Here is a 20,409-nt window from a genome sequence, read left to right on the forward strand (position 1 = left end):
TTTTTACCAATCGCGTTGTAATACAAATTATTGTAATAAAATGATGGTGTGATCTTAAAACCCATATATTATATCTTGAATAGTGGCGCAGTTATATTGCCCACACTATATAATATATTATGCACTTCATATATATTAGGTGGAGGTTTTTATCCCCACATTTATTTTATTTATGGTATGGTGTAGGTTTATTACCCATACGGCAATATTTATTTAAAGGGTGGTGCGGGTTTATCGTCCACGCCTTTACTTTTATTTAAATGTATGGAGCAGAATTAGTGCCCATACAAGCACGTTTACTTTATCGCAAATTTACTTTTACTTAAAGTATTATTTATGATATGGTGTAGGTTTATTACCCATACGACAATATTTATTTAAAGGGTGGTGCGAGTTTATCGTCCACGCCTTTGCTTTTATTTAAATGTATGGAGCAGAATTAGTGCCCATACAAGCACGTTTACTTTACGAATTTAATTTACCGCACATTTAATTTTATTTAAGGTATGATGCGGGATTAACGTCCATACAACAAGCAATTTAATTTATGAATTTATTTTACCGCACATTTACATTTATTTAAAGTATGGTGCGGGTTTATCGTCCATACCAGTAATTTATTTATCAGCAATTTATTTTATGGATTAATTGTGCTGTATGATGAGTTTTTACAGTATGCAGATCAGGACCAGAAGTTCTTTGATCCTCATCATACAATTACATCAGGACTTGAAGATCCTTGATGATGATATTAATATGAGAGCTGGCAGTCTCTCCGGTACTGTATTTGTAAACATGTGATTGGACTTAAGGGTCCTTGATCCCTGACATGTAAATAAGGACCTAGAGTTCCTTAATGATGTAACAGTACCGTATTGGTTCATAGTGCCGTACACATGGATGATAACTGTACTGGCAGATGTACTGTACACATGAATAGATACGTATTCATGACTTGATGAATAGTACTATTCACATGAATAGTGACGTATGCATAAATATTAACCATTTTGGGTAAACCGTCACTATATACAAAAGGGAACCTGCAGTTCCTTAAACTCATGGATGAGCAATTAAATGAGATGCCAGAAGTTCCTCAAAATATGGACAATTATGTAAGGGCTTGAAGTCCCGAAATGTGTACAGAAAATTGTAAAAATGTCCATACCATGAGAATATATGACTTTGGCCTGAAGTTCAAAATTTAACAGTGTTGAGAACCTGAAGTTCCAACAATTAAATGGACAACCCTTGAGGTATTATTGCAAATTGTGGTATGCCACATATTTCTTTGGCATAAGAAGATGATGAATTTAATAAACTTCGATTTTGTTATAATCGACACCTCAAGGAAGAAATATATTTTGTGAATTCCGGTTGTTAAGAATACACCGCGAAATGGATAATATTAATATAAACCTCAAATAATGAATTGAGGCTCCCCACATATTTTGTTATATCTGGGTCGGAAGCCCATGGATCCAAATATATGAGAGATCCTGAACTTGAAGTTGTGGGTACATAGTAGTTAATGCTCTTCACTACTATATTGCGATATTATCGTGGCTTTTACTCAATTCATATTTCATGTCCATTTGAAAAGGGCAAATAAATTCTGAGTTTGTGTTTAGCTCAGGCCAAAAGTTCCAGGCTACCATGCGATAAGATATGAAATTTGGGAGAGACAATATGGTTATTTGAACCTATAAGGCACAAGGTTCCAAACCGTCATTTTGAAAAGACGTAAAAACCACAGGTGTAAGTTTAAGAATGTGTGCAATTATTATAATAGGAAAGGAGCATATAACAGATAGATTTTTTCCACCTGCAATGAAGGTGCAGGCCCTGTAAAATCTATAAAATTATATTATGTTCTGGAAGCCTCTGAAGGAAGAGGACGGCGCCTCTTAAGCTTAGCCATGAGCTTCTCGTGGTCTCCCAAAATTCTTTCATTGGAGACCTGCAGCATGTCTAGCCTTCTCAGTGTATCAACAGAGTACGAACTCACCAGTTTCAACAAGGAATTATTCTCTCCTTTAAGTTTCTCAACCTCCTGTTGAGACTCATGAAGCATTCTTTGAAGAGACGAATTTTCAGTTGTTAGCCTCTGAACCTCGTTTGCTCTAGCACGCAAACGATCAGCCATGTTTAAAAACAGAAGCAGCACTCTGAATGCTAAAAGCCATTGAGTCATCAATAGCCTCTTCCTCAGACCTCCCTGTTAACAGCATTTCATCCATTGGAGTAATGAAATTCCTAGCTACTATGACAGCAGTAGCATCATTCATCATCACAGAATCATTAACTGTGAGATGACGATTTTGGGATACAAAGGATGGACGCCAAACTTTGGCGTCACTGGTTGTTGTGGGAGCATCATTTAAATTGAAATAATTTGGGCAGGAAGAAGAGGAAGCCATTTTTAAGAAGGTTTCGAAGAAAGCCTTAGGAAAACTAAAGTTTCAGAAAATGAAGGAAGTTAAGTTGAAACGCAATTGCTCCAATCAAGTTTTGCAAAGGCAATATCTATAGACGAAAATATGGCAATATCTTCAGGATTCCAATATCTTCTCGAATCCCCATATTATCTTTTTCTTTCCCAGAGTCCAAAACTTCACGTGGCCTCTAATAATGCCTGTCGGCACTTTCGGCGTTTTCAAGTATTATTTTCGTCAAAGGCGATCTTGCTTTACGGATTTCACGGAGCTACTTTTTCAAAAGTATCCCGAGAATCTCGCAATTTTCCTATGATTAATTTGAAATTCACCGGTTCTACCTATTCATTGTATTTGTGTATAAATGTGTTACTAACGAAATTTTCTTTGCAGAAGACATCCAGTTTACTCCATACCTAGTGATGCGATATCTACTTATTTTTCTTATCAGTGAGCACTCAATATGCCTGAGAAGCAAGACTATCTCTGATCATCCATTCAGGAAGCAAGACTATCCCTGATCACGTTTCCCCTACATCAGGAAACTATGAAGGCGATCTTATGCTCTAATCTCCGGAAGTCCTTCTAGACTAGGAGATATGAGAGCTTATTGGCTGCTCCCACCAGCTTCCTTCCTTGATTGCTTACCTTCTCTTGCAATCAATATCACATTATTTTTGCATTTTTTCTCTTTTTATAACTCTCTGTACATAAGAGATTTTATTTCTTTAGAATGAACATCTGAAGAATGAATCCATGAAGTAATCCTAACTATGAGGGTTATTTGTTTTGACAGAGGCAAAAGAGTTGTGTTTTTTGCTCTTGCAAGATATAACTAGATCATCAAGCGCTACATTATATTTACTGGGCCGATATGAGCTTGAATGATACTTGAGAAAAGTTTCTCCCACCTAAGGATGTAAGCAATACTTGTGTTATTTTATGCTTATATACCTATTTGATATTTTATCTGGAAAGGTAACCAAATGGGGAGATAAGTTCGTTCCAAAAGAATGGCTTGTATGTATCCATGAATTATTAACGCAAATTTTACAGATTGCAAGTTGGATACATTGATAATACACTGCACAGATTAAAGTCCCATAAGAACAGAATATGGGTATAGCAGTGATCAATATGATGCACGCCTGTTGCGTAGCAAATGATGTGGATTGAAGTCCCGAAAGGACAATCCTTTGACATGTCAATATTGATATTGTGCACGCCTAATGCGTAGCAAATTGTATGGGTTAAAGTCCCATAAATTAATTGACATGTATGTATTAATCTGTGGCATGCCTGCAACATGACAGATATATGGGTTATAAATGTTCCAACTCCCTAAATGGAGATTATTCATGCCCTACTATAAAATAACGCTCCATTGGAGGTTATAATCCACATTCTCACATAATAAAAGCCCCCTGCAGTGGCTTGGGTACCCAAAAGCAAAGAAATGCTTATAATTGATGTATGCGCATGCAAATGAGAATGGTGGGATCATAAATTGATGAATGACAAATTTTGATTTTGGAGTAGCTACTCAAATCATCAATGGGCTGTGTTGATTGGAACCACGTTCAATTATTAAATGTCGACAATATCGTTGGCCAAAATGGAATGAGGTAATTCCATTATAGATAAGAATGAATGTGAAGGAACAACCCACAGTACGAACCCCAAAATTTGTTAATACTGAATGTTATACTTGGGTGTTCGGAATAAAAGGGAATATACCTACTTTGTATGACACAATGTTTCTGGCAGAAACAAGGAATGTTGGGTTTTCTCCATATTTATAGATGCAATTGTGCCCCTTTATTGCACATTTACGGAGACCAACATGTTATCTTTAAGGGTTATTAAATGCACAGAGCATATCACCTGAAGTGATTCCCTAAAGATGTATAAATAGCTGGGTTAAAGCTATATAATGTGTCATAAAGTGTAATCCCTTTAAACAAAATCCTTGAAAGGATTGAAATTGCATGAAGCAAGTCCCTGAATGACATGTGCCTGAAGCACAAAATTTGTACTCAATATTAATGTACATAAATTACATCAGTGAGTATATTGATTATAATGTGTTTGCAACACATTAAAGCTTCTCAAGAGTTCAAGAAATATTTGTCTCGACTTAAGGATCGAGCATTATGCCAACGAGATTCTTGCTTATACTAAGAAAGTATTGAAGCATTTTTATGAGGATTATCCGTTGGACACTTTAATGATTTTCCGGAAGTATATTCGACCGGACATCATATTTTCCAGATAGGGCTCAACTCCATCACCATCATTTTGGAATGATGTGAGGTATATTTAATGCTATCTCCGCATAACACCTTGTACGGGCATATTCTTTCAAGTGAACTTACAAATAGCCCAAGTTTTGTTAGAAACGCGGACTCTGAAAATTTCTATGATTTACATAGAGATAGCTCACTGGAAATATATTTACTTACTCAACTACGAGAATTGTTAATGGCTACATCCTCCACTCACTCCGAAAGATTTTCACTCCAAAAGATAGTCATGAAGACATCAGGGGGAGATATTAATCAGGGGGAGCATCCAGAAGTATGCTATACAGATTGTTGTACTCTTCTTTCTTCCTTCCATCAGTTCTCTACCTTACTAGGTTTTCTCCAAGCTAGATTTTAATGAGGCAACCAATCTAGGGACATGTGGTCTCCAAGGGGGAGTGTTGTAAAGTATAAAGTAGTGGAGCCCACTTAGTATTTGTTTGTAGACTTTGGTGCATGAGTTTATTCACGGGTGAATAGTGAATAGTGAAGATGATTGGATAGAAACATCACGGGTGCCATTTATCATGCCTATAAATAGGCAATCCTCCTGCCTGCAAAGAAAGAAAAATGAAACGAAAAGAAAAAAAGAAGAGGAAAGAGAGAAGAGAGGAAAGAGAGAAGAGGAAACAAAGAAGAGGAAAAAGAGAAAAGAGGAAAGAGAGAAAAGGAAAGAGACAAGAGGAAGAGAAGGAAGAAAGAGGAAAGAGAGAGCAGAGAGAAATTCTTCTAGAGAGAAAATTCATTGAGCCACACATGTTGTAAACACTAAAGTTGTAGCCATATTATTTTATATAGTGAAAAGTTACTGCTGCTGCTCTCCGAGGACGTAGGCATAGCCGAACCTCGTTAAATGCTGTGTCTCATCTACTTTATGTGCAGCTCAATATTCGTACATATTCCAGGTTATTTTTATAACATATATATATAAGGGTGATTTTAAAGGAACCCAACAATCCTATTTTTTTTTTCTTTTTTGAACAGAAAACATTCGTTACACCCACATACAATTTTAGAGAAATGAAAATGTTCTCTACACTCATCACTTCTTCCAAAATTATCTCCGCTAACATAATCCATCACACACCATCACATTTTATATTCACATGCGACAACTGATTTTGTAAATGTGTTTTATTGCTAGCCTACTGAATCGTTTTGCTTCAATTAGGAGGGATTTTCAATGGATGACCTCCATATCAGATTTAGTTGCACAGAATTTATGTAGCAGATTCAATTGCACGCCATGAATTTTCTGTTTTGGTGAAGTAGCCATCGGAATCCAACGGCTACTATGTGAAGTTAATTAGGCATATTTTTATTTTTTTTAAATATTTTCATTCAAACCCAATGGCTATATGGATCCAACGACCCAGATTTTTCCAGGTGATTTCAGTGGAATATAAAAATATCTAACGGTCCAAATTAAAATTCAACAGCCAAAATAAATATTTTAAATTTATCTAAATCAGATCCAATCCAAAACTCATTCCAAACTCTATAAATAGAAATCCATTTGTTAAATAATCCACTATATTCAATTTTTAACTTTATTTTGAATTGAAATTATATTATGTTGTGGAATTTGGATTTTTTTAAGGTTAAAATGTTCAAAAAATTACATCACGAATGTTGAAACAAAATAATGTTAAGAAAAATTAACGAAAAATAAAAATAGGGGTTAACTATTTTAAAACAATTTAATAAAGATGCGGACTCAAATTATGAGTGTGCATGGTTGGAGGAAAAAACTGTTTAAGTTCGAGCAATACATGAATAGTTGTATTTTGGAAGGTGGAATTTTTAGTTTAGCCCCAACTTTGTTAAGTTTTTTCTTTTTCTTTTTTCTCTTTTTTTTTTGGGTATTTTGTGCTTGCCATCAGTTCATGTTATATTGTTTATCATATTTCACATTATATGAGAACCTTACAAGTCTGAAAAGGAACACCACTCATTTTCAGCTGTTGCATTTTACTCAGGGAAGCTCAAGTGTTGTGTTGTTCTTGAGCATTGCCATCTTGAGACGGTTCTTAGACAGTTTGGTCGAGTGCAAACGATTTCTCCCATAATAAGTTCCCCTAACAGAATTGGTAGTCGTGCCAATTCGCATAAGATTATGTATGATTATTTAGAGGTAATGTGGGAGAATCGGGAAAACCACGGGGTTGGGAGAGGTGTACCCGTGAGTTGACCATCATATATTGTGCTTGGGTACTTTGAGTGGTACCTCTGAGTAGGATATCCGTTTGTCTAGAACCTCAATTTTAGAGCTGCATTTGACCCATTTTCTACAATACAAAGTTCATATTTTCAGGTAAAACTAGAATTTTTTTTTATCGCTTTGACTTCTTCAATTTTGTTATTTTTACTAAGACATTGATTTCATATTCATTATAGGAGCGTGACGAGCGTATGTTGGCCCTTACTTTTTCAAATTTGCGGTCGACAACAACTTACTAAAAAAAGGAACATATTTCGGTAGGTACACCATCGAATAATAAGTAAATATTTTGTCCAATACAACTAAACTCCTTTCAATTTTATAATGGAACGCCACCGAATATTAGGTTAAATTTCAGTCATTTACAACCAAACTCTTTTGAATTTTTCAGTGAAACAACACTGAACCTTCCTATCACGTTCGATACTGGTCTACCGAAAGTAAGCAGGGACCACCATGCAACTGTGACTTGAAAAACACAAAAACAATCAACTTATACATCATTCGGAGACTCCCTAACTTCACTCTCACCCTTAATGAGTAAATAATAGATGATAGTTTGAGAAACAAGTATGAAAAGTAAGTATGTCTAGGGTTGTAGGAACGTATATTGTTATATTAGGTCTAGTGATAAGATTTATTGTTTATTTTAAATGTTCTTTGTCCTTAAGAGTAATTACATATAAGAATAAAATAGGTTATTCATATTTAAAATTAGTGTTGAGTCAAAACAATAGGATTGATGGGTCCAAATAAAACTAGGGAAATAGGTCAAAATGCCACCCATTTTATAATTTTAACTGAAAGTACCACCCCTCCCCAAATTTTTTGCAACTATCACCTATAAATATATATTTATTGTCCACTTATTGCACACATATCACTTTTTCTGAAATTTAGTTCTCTCTCTGTCTGTCTGTCTCTCTCTCTCTCTCTCTCTCTCTCTCTCTTCCCCCCCTCCCATCTAGCTAACTATGCCTCTTCTCACAAAAAAGAAGATCAAGAACAAACTACAAAACCCACAGCTTTGCCCTCAAAACCCAGTTCTTCCTCTTCCTCTATGTTTTCTTCTCTACCCAAATCCAAACCCCAACTTCGTCTCTCTTCGAATCCCTTCTGCAACCTGAATAAACCCAAGCAAAACCCTCTTTTCTGAATATGACAGCATGTCTTGGCATTAGGTGGCCATTGTTTGATCATTTTGGTCCAATTTTGGGGGGTTTTGAAGTCTGGGTTTACATGCCCTCTTCAAGAACAGCTTCTCCAGAAAATGAATTGTTGGGAATATGTAAGTTTTGATGTTAAATTGAATTTGATTACTGAAATTGGAATTGTGATTGATTTCGTCTGTATTTTGTGTAGAAAGTGAAGTATTGGGATTGATTTTGTTTGTCTGAAACAACAAATTAATGTGTTTGTTCTTTGTTGATTGATTCTTGCATTTGGTATTTGGATTTTCAATTAACGTATAATTATATCATAGTGAGGTAGCATTGTTGATTTGCTATTGCAAATCATATTGTGATTTTATTGTGATTGTATTGCAGTGGTATTGCATTTGTATTGCTATGGTATTGCTGTTATATTAATTTTTTTTGGGTGTTTTATTGATATGTTACTGTAATTTAATAGGAATATATGTTGATATCATTTTCTTTATCTGCTTGTGATTTGAGTAGGAGTTGAGATTATTCTTGGCTGAAGTATTATTTACGATCTCTCTCTCTCTCTCTCTCTCTCTCTCTCTCTCTGTTCTTCATATTTTTCTCAACATTTATGTGTTAATTTAATGCTTGGTATTGTTTTGGAACCATAATCATTGCCAATCCCATTGTTTCTTTAAAAGATTGCTGTGAAATTGTTACTTCATTTTTTTCTTTCCTTTGTTTTAAGATATTTTTGTTTGGAGAAAAAGAACCCTGTTTTTGTAATCTAAAAGACTAGGTATCTATGTCGCACATCTTGGGACTAATTGAATGTGATTTTTGATATTGAAAGGAAGCTGGCATCTTTGGTTGAAAAAATAAAGGTGTTACTACTGAAGTAATTTCTACTTGATTTCAATTTGCCTATAAAACTTGTTGACTGGTGCTCAACAAGTTGGGTTTTTGTAGCTTGAGTGGCTTATAATTTAGGTTCACTTTTTGCATGTGAGTGTTTTAATTGATTGGATCTTCTATTATTTATTTATTGAAAGCATATTGTTTCCCGACGATGAGTACTTGACCAAATTATAATTTACTGCAGTTTTGTCTTGACAATTTATGTTTCTTTCTCTTTTTCTTTTCAAATTGCACAAGGAAAAGAAAAGCTGCACCCAACTCGTTTCCCTATGAAGAACAAATTTGAGGTTAACAGTTACACAATGTGTTTTTGCTGGTTTGTGCAGTGTGCAAGTCATACACTGGCATTGGAGACCATTTTGTGCATAATGTAATGTGTAGACAAGGAGTTCTTTTAGATGCCTTCTGAAGACAAAAGCAAAGCTTCTATTATGTAATGCTAAGCAAACTTGTGGCAAATTGTACACATCTTTGATTATGCTTGTTATTAGGCCCCAAGAATTAGTAAGGATATCTAAGACATTATGTATTCTTCTTGTGGAGCTGTATGTGTCTAATATTTGTGTAATGTACTTGATATTGTTTTTGAGGTCATTATCATAATGATATGAAATTTTCATACATGGTTATTATTTTTTATGTACTATTTATTATCTGTAACAACTGAATATTGTAATAGTTCAACAATTAGAACATTATATAATATGGGAAAGAGAGTACAAAGACATTCATAAGGTACTTGTTTATTGCCATTTTATTGCTTTTGCATTGGTTGTCTATTGCCGCTTTATTGCTTGTGTATTGCTTTCATATTGTTTTGTATTGCATGTCTATTGCCACTTTATAATCTACATGACATTATAATGGAGTGGAAGCAACTATGGATATCGTCAAAATTAACCATTCTTACATTGTCGTCCTTTATGTTTCAAAACTGTTGTATACATGACTGCTGTCTCTTGCTCAAGATCCCAAAGTTTTCAAGTAAGTTGAATTAAAATTTCATTTAATGGTATCAAAATAATTACATGGTCTCCTATACAATAATATTCAATACAAGTTTTTTATTTCACTTAATCTTAAAAAATGACCAAGTATCTCAAGAATTAACAAATTGAAAACAAAAATCTCCTATTTAATTGTTGAATTTACATGAAGCATCATCCCTTTTACTCTCGCAGCTGCTCAAGCCTAGTCCCCCCTCAAAAGTCATAATCCAAAATCCACTAGCTGATAAGTCTCTCCAATCTACAAAACTATTTCATTCATTTATAGAATATAAGATACTTGATAAAACAAACGAAAAAACATGAAGCTCTCGAAGGCAAATATTTCATTCATTGATAGAATCCAAGATATTTAATGAGTATACTTCCATACAAAGTCATCAATTATTTTCATCAAATGCAGAATGACATGTCAACCATTGTGCTTTCACCCCACAAATTTGCTAATTTGAAGCACAATGACATCTTTTAAATACACTCTAGCTATGTTCAACTATATGTCTGTTATGTATAAGCTTTTCATAATTTCTTGTCATTTAAAAACTTTTGTTGGTATTGAACTCAAGACACCAATGAAAACATTTTGAGGCAGTTTGCATACGTACAACAGAGCAAACTATCACAATTGAAGAATACCTTTTACCCAAGATGTGTGACATAGATACACTGCTGGCATACAAGACTTTTCACATTTTAGACAGCCAAAGTTTAAGTGCAAAAGTAGTAAACTGACCATGAGTACCTAGTCTTTTAGATTACAAAAACAGAGTTCTTTTTCTCCAAACAGAAATATCTTAAAACAAAGGAAAGAAAATGGAGTAACAATTTCACAACAATCTTTTAAAGAAACAATGACTTTGACAATGATTATGGTTCCAAAATAATACCAAGCATTAAATTAACACATAAATGTTGAGAAAAATACGAAGAGCAGAGAGAGAGAGAGAGAGAGAGATCGTAAATAATACTTCAGCCAAGAATAATCTCAACTCTTACTCAAATCACAAGCAGATAAAGAAAAATGATATCAACATATATTCCTATTAGATTACAGTAACATATCAATAAAACACCCAAAAAAATCAATATAACAGCAATACCATAGCAATACAAAAGCAATACCACTACAATACAATTGCAATAAAAGCACAATACGATTGCAATAGAAAATCAACAATCCTTCCTCACTATGATATAATTATAAGTTCATTGAAAATCCCAATACCAAATGCAAGAATCAATCGACAAAGAACAAACACATTTGTTGTTTCAGACAAACAAAATCAATCCCAATACTTCATTTTCTACACAAAATACAGACGAAATCAATCACAATTCCAATTTCAGTAATCAAATTCAATTTAACATGAAAACTTACATATTCTCAGCAATTCAATTTCTGGAGAAGCTGTTCTTGAAGAGGGCAGGTAAACCCAGACTTCAAAATCCCCCAAAATTAGACCAAAATGCTCAAACAATGGCCACCTAATGCCAAGACATGTTGTCATATTCAGAAAAGATGATTTTGTTTGGGTTTGTTTAGGTTGCAGAAGGGATTCAAAGAGAGACGAAGTTGGGGTTTGGATTTTGGTAGAGAAGAAAATAGAGAGGAAGGGGAAGAATTGGGTTTTGAGGGCAAAGCTGTGGGTTTTGTAGGTTATTCTTGATCTTCTTCTTTGTGAGAAGAGGCGTAGTTAGCTAGATGGAGGGAGAGAGAGAGAGAGAGAGAGAGAGAACTAAATTTCAGAAAAAGTGATATGTGTGCAATAAGTGGACAATAAATATATATTTATAGGTAATAGTTGCAAAGAAATTGGGGAAGGGTGGTATTTTCAGTTAAAATTATAAAAAGGGTGGCATTTTGAGCTATTTTCCATAAAACTACCATAAAAAGAAAGACTTCGTTATAGTTAGCAATAAAATTAGTTGAATGGAAAATGGGTAGAAATGGTCAGTTCATTTTTCTTTCTTTCACAATTTCCTCTATTTTGTTGGTACATTTCAGCTAGGGTTTTTTTAGGTTAAAGGGGGGAAGGGGGAGGGAGATTTACTAATCAGCCAATAAGAAGATGACACGTGGAAAAAGAAATATTCCTTAGGTCAAACTAATTACCCTAATTAAATTTAATTAGGAAAATTATCTTTGATTTAAGATAGGAATATCTCCCTAAATCAAGGAACCAATCTCTACCAAATCTCTTGGAGTAATTCCTATTATCTTTTTGGGGAAAAATAATCCTAACCAAATAAGGATTATTCTCCCAAAACCCTAGCACACAAGGAGACTATAAATACATAGCCACACAACACATTTGAGGTAACGCTTTCTCACCCGAAAAAACCCTCTCTCTCTCTCTCCTTGCAGTCGGCCTCTCTCATCTCTCTCTCCTAACACGGCCACATGCCACCACACATGGCTAAGGCCACCTTCGGCTCACCTTGTGAGAGAAAACTCCATCCATTTTAGCTATTGCCGTATTTTTTCTCAAAGATCCAATTGAACTAACTTAGGCATCGGAGGGCCTTCACCCAACACCCCTTGGGTGTGATATATTTACTCCTATTTATTTCGTAGGAATCGAGGAAGAGAGAGAATGAAGGTCGAGGAATCAACCTGTGAATATTCTCCGTGAGGAATTTTGCTCGAACACATTGGTGCCTAGAGGTTTCAAACCTGACACCACTGAACTTAGGCCAAACATACTTTTCCACTATGGTATGACCCTAGCACTACTACAAAAAGTGAAAAAGACGACCAGAAAACAACGACGGTCTAAGTGAAAACCGTCGTGGTTTATAAAAAGACGACGGTTCTAAAAACACCGTCGTGTAATACAACCTTAGACAACTAAAAAATGGAGTTTCAAATGGCTGTTCAAAAACAACGACGTACATAATTAAACAACCGACGTCTATTTGAAACAGATTTCCGCAGTGTAAAATCAATGCCAACAAAGAACGGCAGAAGTTATGAATCGACCGACGTAGAAAGTAAAGACGACGATTTCAATAAAAACTGCCGTTTTTACTCATAAAATAAGACGACGAGGTTTTCGTATAAGACGCCGTATAATTACAAACAAATCCACGGCTTTAAAATACAAAATATCGCCGTATTAAATTAATTTACAACGACGGAAAATATAAATATATCGACGTCATTCTCGTATAGTTCTACTACGTTATCTTTAAATCGTACAATAAAATTTATCGTCGTATTTATTCATTTTATACGTCGTACCTTTAATTTTAACGGTCGTCTTAATAAGAATTTTTGTTAACAATTTTTTTCTTTGATTTTCTTATCCTACGTCGGTAGATCTACTTAATGACAAGAATTGAAATAACCACGACGGTTTATATAGAACACCGCCGACATAATCAGTTTTGTCTGAGATCCCAAGGGTTACGAAATCTTACCAGATGGAACTCTGTTCCACATCATAATCTTAACAGATGACACAGATTTGCAAATATTGCGTCGTGTTAGTTTACAAATTCTAGAACATTAATTTCCCTCATTTTAAATTTCCTCGGGAAAGAAAAATCTATTTATCACGCTTTGGAATTGAAAACTAAAACTGAAAGAATACGGGAAAAAAAACTCCATTTATAATTTAAAATTAAAATCCACGTCGGTTCTAGTACACTTAACGACGTTTAACAAAATAATCTACGTCGGTAATTATAAATCTACCGCCATCGTAACTTAATATAGACGACGAGAAAAGACGACGGTAGAACAGAAAACCGCCGTTGTTTCAGTTTCTTTAACATATCTTTCTGCAGGACTTGTGTAGTTCAAAGCATTGACAATGTCTTCATCATATCTCCCAGAAACTACTGATTCAATTGCTCATGCTTTAGAGGCCATCTGAAGCCATTTCTATTCTTTATCGCATTCTTGAAACCCATCTTCTTCTTCTGAAGCTCTACGGATAAAGGAAGAGGCTATCACAATAAATCCGACGGATCTTCTTAGGCAAGAAAATCAAGCAGAGGATCAGGCACATCTGATCTTCAGATTTCCCTGAGAAGCGAACTTTCCTTCGACAGCGAGTGGAGGCCAGGCTTGCATCTCTTTTGATGGAAAGCAAGGAGTATTCAGAAGCACTAAGTGTCCTATCAGGCTTGATCAAGGAAGTGAGAAGGCTAGTTGACAAGCTTCTTCTTGTGGACATATATTTGATGCGAGTAAGCTCAATTTCTCTTTGAGAAAACATCCAAATTATTATCTTTGAGACATGAGAGACTGAGAGAGGAAGAACTTGGAACCTTAAATGTAAACCGAAAATGAATGAAAGCGACAAATTTATAGAATAAATTTTTAAAACCAACGGCGGTCCTTACAAAAACACCGCCGTTTAAATTGTAAAATCAACGTCGGTATGATCGACGTATATTACAGAAATCCACGTCGGTAAATTAATAAAAACGACGTGTTAAATAATATACCATGACGCGAGTTATTACTTATGTACTTTAATTTTTGAGTTTACTACGACGGTACCTACAAACTACTGTCGTATTTATTTACCACGTCCGAAGTTAAATGTACCGTCGTATTTTGTAATTTATACGTCGTAGTTATATGTAACCGCCATATTATTTTTTTGAAATGGTTTTATATGTAAGCAACTTTTCGTCTACTTGACTTACACATTTGTTGTTTTTATATTCTTATTTTATTTAAATCTGTCATCCAAAAAGAACTTTACATATTGCAGATATTAATTTCCTTCGTTTAAATTTCCTCCGGAAAAAAAACTCTATTTATAACGCACTGTAATTGAAAAATAAACTGAAAGGTCACGGGAAAAAAAATTCTATTCATAATTTAAAAATTAAAATCCACGTCGGTTATATTAAACCTAACGACGTTAAATGAAATGATTCCACGTCGAATGAAAAATATTGCGTCGTTTTAGTTAAAAACGACGTAGTTAAATGTAACCGCCGTATTATTTTTTTGAAATGGTTTTATATGTAAGCAACTTTTCGACTTACACATGCACTGTTTCCAAACCCGATTAAAAATTTCAATCTCCCAGAGAAACCTTTTCGTCTTTTTTCCTTGTCAGAGCATTGTCAGAGTTTCTCATCGTCTTCCTCTCGTCTTCTTCGTCGTCTCTGAACTTAAACATCGATCATCTTCCTCTTGCTTTCATTGCACGCAAAAGGTAAGCTTTCATTTTCACTATTTTGGTTACTGTTTTGCATGCTCATACGTTTTTTGTTTGAAAAATCTTTTTACCTTTTTTCTGGCCAAAATCATTTTACTTCTTTCCAAGTTTGATAAAATATACAGACAAAGAGAGAAAGTTTCCAACTTTGAAGACAACTACATCAACTAAATAAGACGACGGTAGACCACGACGGTTCGTCAGTTGTTCTAGCGTCGTCTGAAAATTGACAAAGTTGTTTTTAAAATAATAGTCTTTTTTTATATGCTTGTTTAATTGCAGGTTTGATTTCGCTGAACAATGGTTTTTGTTTTTCCCTTATTTGATAAAATATAAAGAAAAAGAAACTAGGGTTGGTATCTAATATAGACGACAAAATATCTTATTGTTTTACGTCGTGTGAATGTTAATACCACGACGGTGTATTACTATTGACGTCGTATGAACATAAATACCACGACGTTATATAAATAATAGTTTACCACGACGGTGTATTACTATTGACGTCGTGTGAACATATATACCACGACGTTATATAAATAATGGTTTTAAACATTTATTACGTCTGAGATTATTTCATTGCGTCGTCTAAAATCATATCATACGTCGTATTTTTTTAATACCGTCGTTTGTGTTCTTAATGTTTTCCTGAAATATTTTCACTTGCAGTTTTGTCTGTTAAAATGGTTTCTCAACAACAAACTAAGGATTCTGGCTCCAAGAAGCTTGGAATGGTAGCTCCTCAAGATAAGTCTTCGAAGGAGATGAAGTCTTCGAAGAAGATGAAGTTTGCTTCATCATCTGCTGAGACAGAACAAACCAGCCAGACAACAATCTCAGATGATTCAAAGACTGGTCGAGGTATGAGCACAATGCCTCGTGTTGTGAAGAGAAAGCTTCAGAAACTGAGGCCAATTGTTGAGTACAATAAAAGGGGGAAAGGTGTTGGCCAAGCACATATTGAGATGCAGTCGTATATTGGTGTGTTGGCACGCTCCAGGATCCCACTTGTGGACAAGAAATGGTCCCAAATCCCCAAGGATATAAAGGAGCAGATTTGGGAAGCAGTTGACATGGCTTTTGTCGTAGGCCAAGGGGGCAAGACCTCTGTTTTAGCTTCTGCTTCCAAGAAATGGAAGGATTTCAAGTCTACACTAACGAGGCATTATATCCTTCCATACACCAATGACAGGGAGAAATTAAGCCAACCCCCTGAAACATATAAATTCATAGAGAAAGCACAATGGGATGCCTTTGTAGCTTCAAGGCTATCCAAAGATTTTGAGTCTGTGCATTCTCAACATGCACAGATTAGGGAGAAACTCGAGTACAATCATCGATTGTCTCGAAAAGGATATGCTGGATTGGAGGATCAATTGGAGGAAACCATGCCTGGGGTAGAAATTGATCGATCTACCTTATGGAAGAGAGCTAGACAGGACAAACATGGTAACATCCCTGATCCAAAGGTGGCAGAGAAAGCAAAATTAATTGTAAGCCTACTATCACTCTGTTTTAAATTTTTATTAAACTGTGAATTATTCTTATTACGTCGTATGTTATATTTTTCGTCGTGTGAATGATATTACCACGTCGAAAAGTTTTTAAAAACGTCGTTAAAGGTCTAAATAGGAATCACTACTATGTTTTCTGTAATTACAGCATAAGACGTCAGTGGTTCATTTTCGCGTCGTGTGAATGATATTACCACGTCGAAAATTTTTTTAAAACGTCGTTAACGGTCTAAATAGGAATCACTACTCTGTTATCTTTAATTATAGCATAAGACGTCGGTTGTTTAATAACCGTCGTGTGTTTTTTTGTTTATCTTTTTTTAGGATGAATTGCAGAAACAAGTCTCGGAAGGCAAAGTCAGAGTAGATGGCAGCAATGATGTGCTGACCATGGCTTTGGGCCCCGAGCATCCAGGCAGACTGAGGGGAGTTGGTGCTGGTGTTTCCCCAAGGCAATATTTCAATTTGCCCAAACCACAGAGGGTGAGCTTTGACGACCGTTTGAAGGACAGTTTAAGAGTTCTCCTTCAAGAAGAGACTAAAAAGATGGAGGCTAAGGCAAGGGAAGAGGCCTTAAGGATGGAGGCTAGGACAAAACAATTGGTAGAGGCTGAGAGGGAGCATTTCCTGAGTCAGCTTTCCCAATTAATTCCCAATTTTGATCCAAGCATGCTTAAACCAAGAATTAGCCAAAGCCCCAAAAATCCAATGTCTGACAAAGCTAGCTGCTCTGGAGGTGATGTGAGATCCCTACATTTGGAGGATGATACTGCCAAAATGGGGAAACATCAGCCAGATGAAGAGAAGGAAGAAGAAAAAAGAGATGAAGAGAAGGAAGAAGAAAAGGAGAAAGAAGATGAAGAAAAGCATGACGACAAGGTATGTTCACATAACTTTGCCTTTTTTATTTGTTTTTCAAAATTTCAGACGTCGATATTTTTATTTAATCCGTCGTTTGTTTAAAACTTAGACGGCGGAATTTTTTTAAGACGTAATAAAATATTTAAACGACGGTTTTTGCACCGTCGTTTAAATGGTTTCAGACGACGCTTTATTCATAAAACCGTCGTCTTTATTGAATTACCACGACAGTTTTTTCACCGTCGTTTAAATACTTTTAAGACGACGTTTTATTACTTAAACCGTCGTCTTTATTGAATTACCACGTCATTTTTTTTATTTCTTTAAACAGGTTATTGAAGTTGGTGCTTATTCAAAAATGGAGGCGCCATCTTCTTTAAAAACCCTTTGTCGTTTTGTGGAAACGACACTCCTGCCTGAGGATAAGACAGTCCAATTTACAATTGATAAGGAGGTGTTTGGTGGTGAGCGCGATACCTTCCTCCTGCCTGAAGATATTACACAATTTGCAGGCATGGAAGAAATTGGAGCTACTGTATTGGCTGTATATATGAGGTTTGTACTTCTAAAATAATAACTCGTTGGTTTATATATTGCGTCGTCTTAACTAACTAACCACGTCGTCTTAACTAACAACCGTCGTGATAAATATATTATAACGTCCTCATCTATTTCAGTACGTCGTGTGAAATATTATAATACGTCGTTTTTTTATACATAACCGTCGTGTTTTGTGTGCTGACTTGTTTATATTATTTTATTTGTTTAGGTACTTACACGATGTTTTGAAAAAAGCCAATATGTGCAGTATGGTTGGCTTTATCGACCCTGCTACAGTTAGTGCCAACTCTGGCACAATAACTGAAAGATCACGACTCGTAGCAGCTCGACTTCAGAAGACAGACGGTGAACAGATTTTCATGATGCCTTACAATCCAGGGTTAGTCTCCTTAGGATTTTGTTTTTATGATTTTCAATAAATGACAGCTTATAAACTAACCACGTCGGTGTTTTATTTTATTTAGTCGTTTGAAACTACTAACCACGTCGGTATTTATTTATCGTCGTGATAAATATATAATGTCGTCGTTAGCTACTTTACTTCGTCGTGTGAAATACTATAATACGTCGTTTTTGTAAATAACCGTCGTTTTTATATTAATTTTGTGCAGCCGTCATTGGATTTTGCTGATTGTAAGAGCAAAGAGAGAAACCGTCTATTTTCTGGATCCTCTGCCAGGAAATCGTGTGGTCGATGAAGAGGCCAAAAACATCGTGAACAGTGCTTTAAAAATATATAATACCCACATAGCCCGAGCAGGACGTAAAAATGTAATTTGGAAAACTCTCTCAGGCACACCAAAGCAACCCAGCAATGTCGAATGCGGGTATTATGTAATGCGCTTCATGAGGGACATCATCATGGATCCTTCCTTGGGGTTTGAGAATAAGGTAAGAAGAAATTACCTTCATACATTTCACGTCGTTTTTTGTATTATCAACGACGGTCGTGTAAAATTAACGTCGTTGAATGGATATACTACGTCGGTTATGAAAAATATCGTCGTCTGTGATTGAATTTCTTTTTATTTATAAACCCTAATAGTCATTGTTTATGCAGTATGCCAAGGGAAACCAGGAAGCTTCATACCCCCAAGAAGCCATTGATGAAGTCCGGAATGAATGGGCAGAGTTTGTTTTCCAAATTATTAAACAGGGCAATTATTGAACACTTGATATTTATGTATAATGTACCAATTTTCTCTATAATATGTAATGTAAAAATTTGTTGAGGTTTTCTTAAATTAAAAAAAAAACAAACATACAAATTGCTTAACCGACGTGTAATACTTTTCCAACGACCTAATAAAGTCAATAACCGTCGTATTTTGTTTTTGCGTGTTTTAAACAAATACGACGTAAAAAAATAGTTAGACGACGTTCTTTGAACAATTGAGTCGTTAATGGTTTACAATATCTTCAATTTCTTAAGGGTTCAGGGTATAATCGACGACGTTTATGTAACGACTGCGGTTAAGTCGTAAAATATATATTTTACGTCGTATAGTTAAATAGCCGCCATGGTTTCTCATTTTAACGACGTCATTTTAACGACTTAGTAGTCTATTACAATTTACAACGTCTACAATTTATTTAACACCGACGTGGTTTGTTGTATGGTAAGAATATTTTATTATTTTTATATCAAAATATTCAAAATAAATATAAAATAAATCAGAAAATTGAAAAGTCAACTCCTATGAAGTCATTGATATATTTTCTTCCACATAAACCTTGAAAAAATTCATTTTGAATAACAAAAATTTAAAATGACCATCCAAAACAAAATTGTTTTGATGAGTCATAAAATCACTTCTAGTTTTATGGTTTAGGGTTTAGAGTCTAGGGTTTAGAGATTAGGGTTGTTATTTATTGGGGTTTATTTTTAAAGTATAATTTTTGGGTAGTCTAGGGTATATGTTAGGCTTTAAAACCATAAAACCTTTTATAAACTTAATTTTTTAAATTGTATAATTTAATTTTATGGGTTTAGTGTATTAATTTTTAACGACGGTGGTTGGGTCGTGGAATACATATTTTACGTCGTACAGTAAAACATACGACATGGTTTACGCTTTAAACGACGTCATTTTAATATGTAAGTCGGTTTATATAATTTACAACGTTTTTAATTTCTTAACACCGACGTGGTTTCTCATTTTAACGACTTAGTAGTCTATTACAATTTACAACGTCTACAATTTATTTAACACCGACGTGGTTTGTTGTATGGTAAGAATATTTTATTATTTTTATATCAA

The 20,409-nt window shown here is 34.9% G+C and overlaps 1 long non-coding RNA gene across 1 annotated transcript; it reads left to right on the top strand.

The window, feature by feature from the left end:
- On the top strand, positions 7,865 to 9,750 carry LOC109949951. Its single transcript, XR_002272281.1, has 2 exons — positions 7,865 to 8,247; positions 9,349 to 9,750. It is a non-coding gene; the product is annotated as an uncharacterized LOC109949951 (long non-coding RNA).

This window comes from Prunus persica, chromosome G6 (genome assembly GCF_000346465.2).
Source record: "Prunus persica cultivar Lovell chromosome G6, Prunus_persica_NCBIv2, whole genome shotgun sequence".
In the NCBI taxonomy this organism is placed as follows: domain Eukaryota; kingdom Viridiplantae; phylum Streptophyta; class Magnoliopsida; order Rosales; family Rosaceae; genus Prunus; species Prunus persica.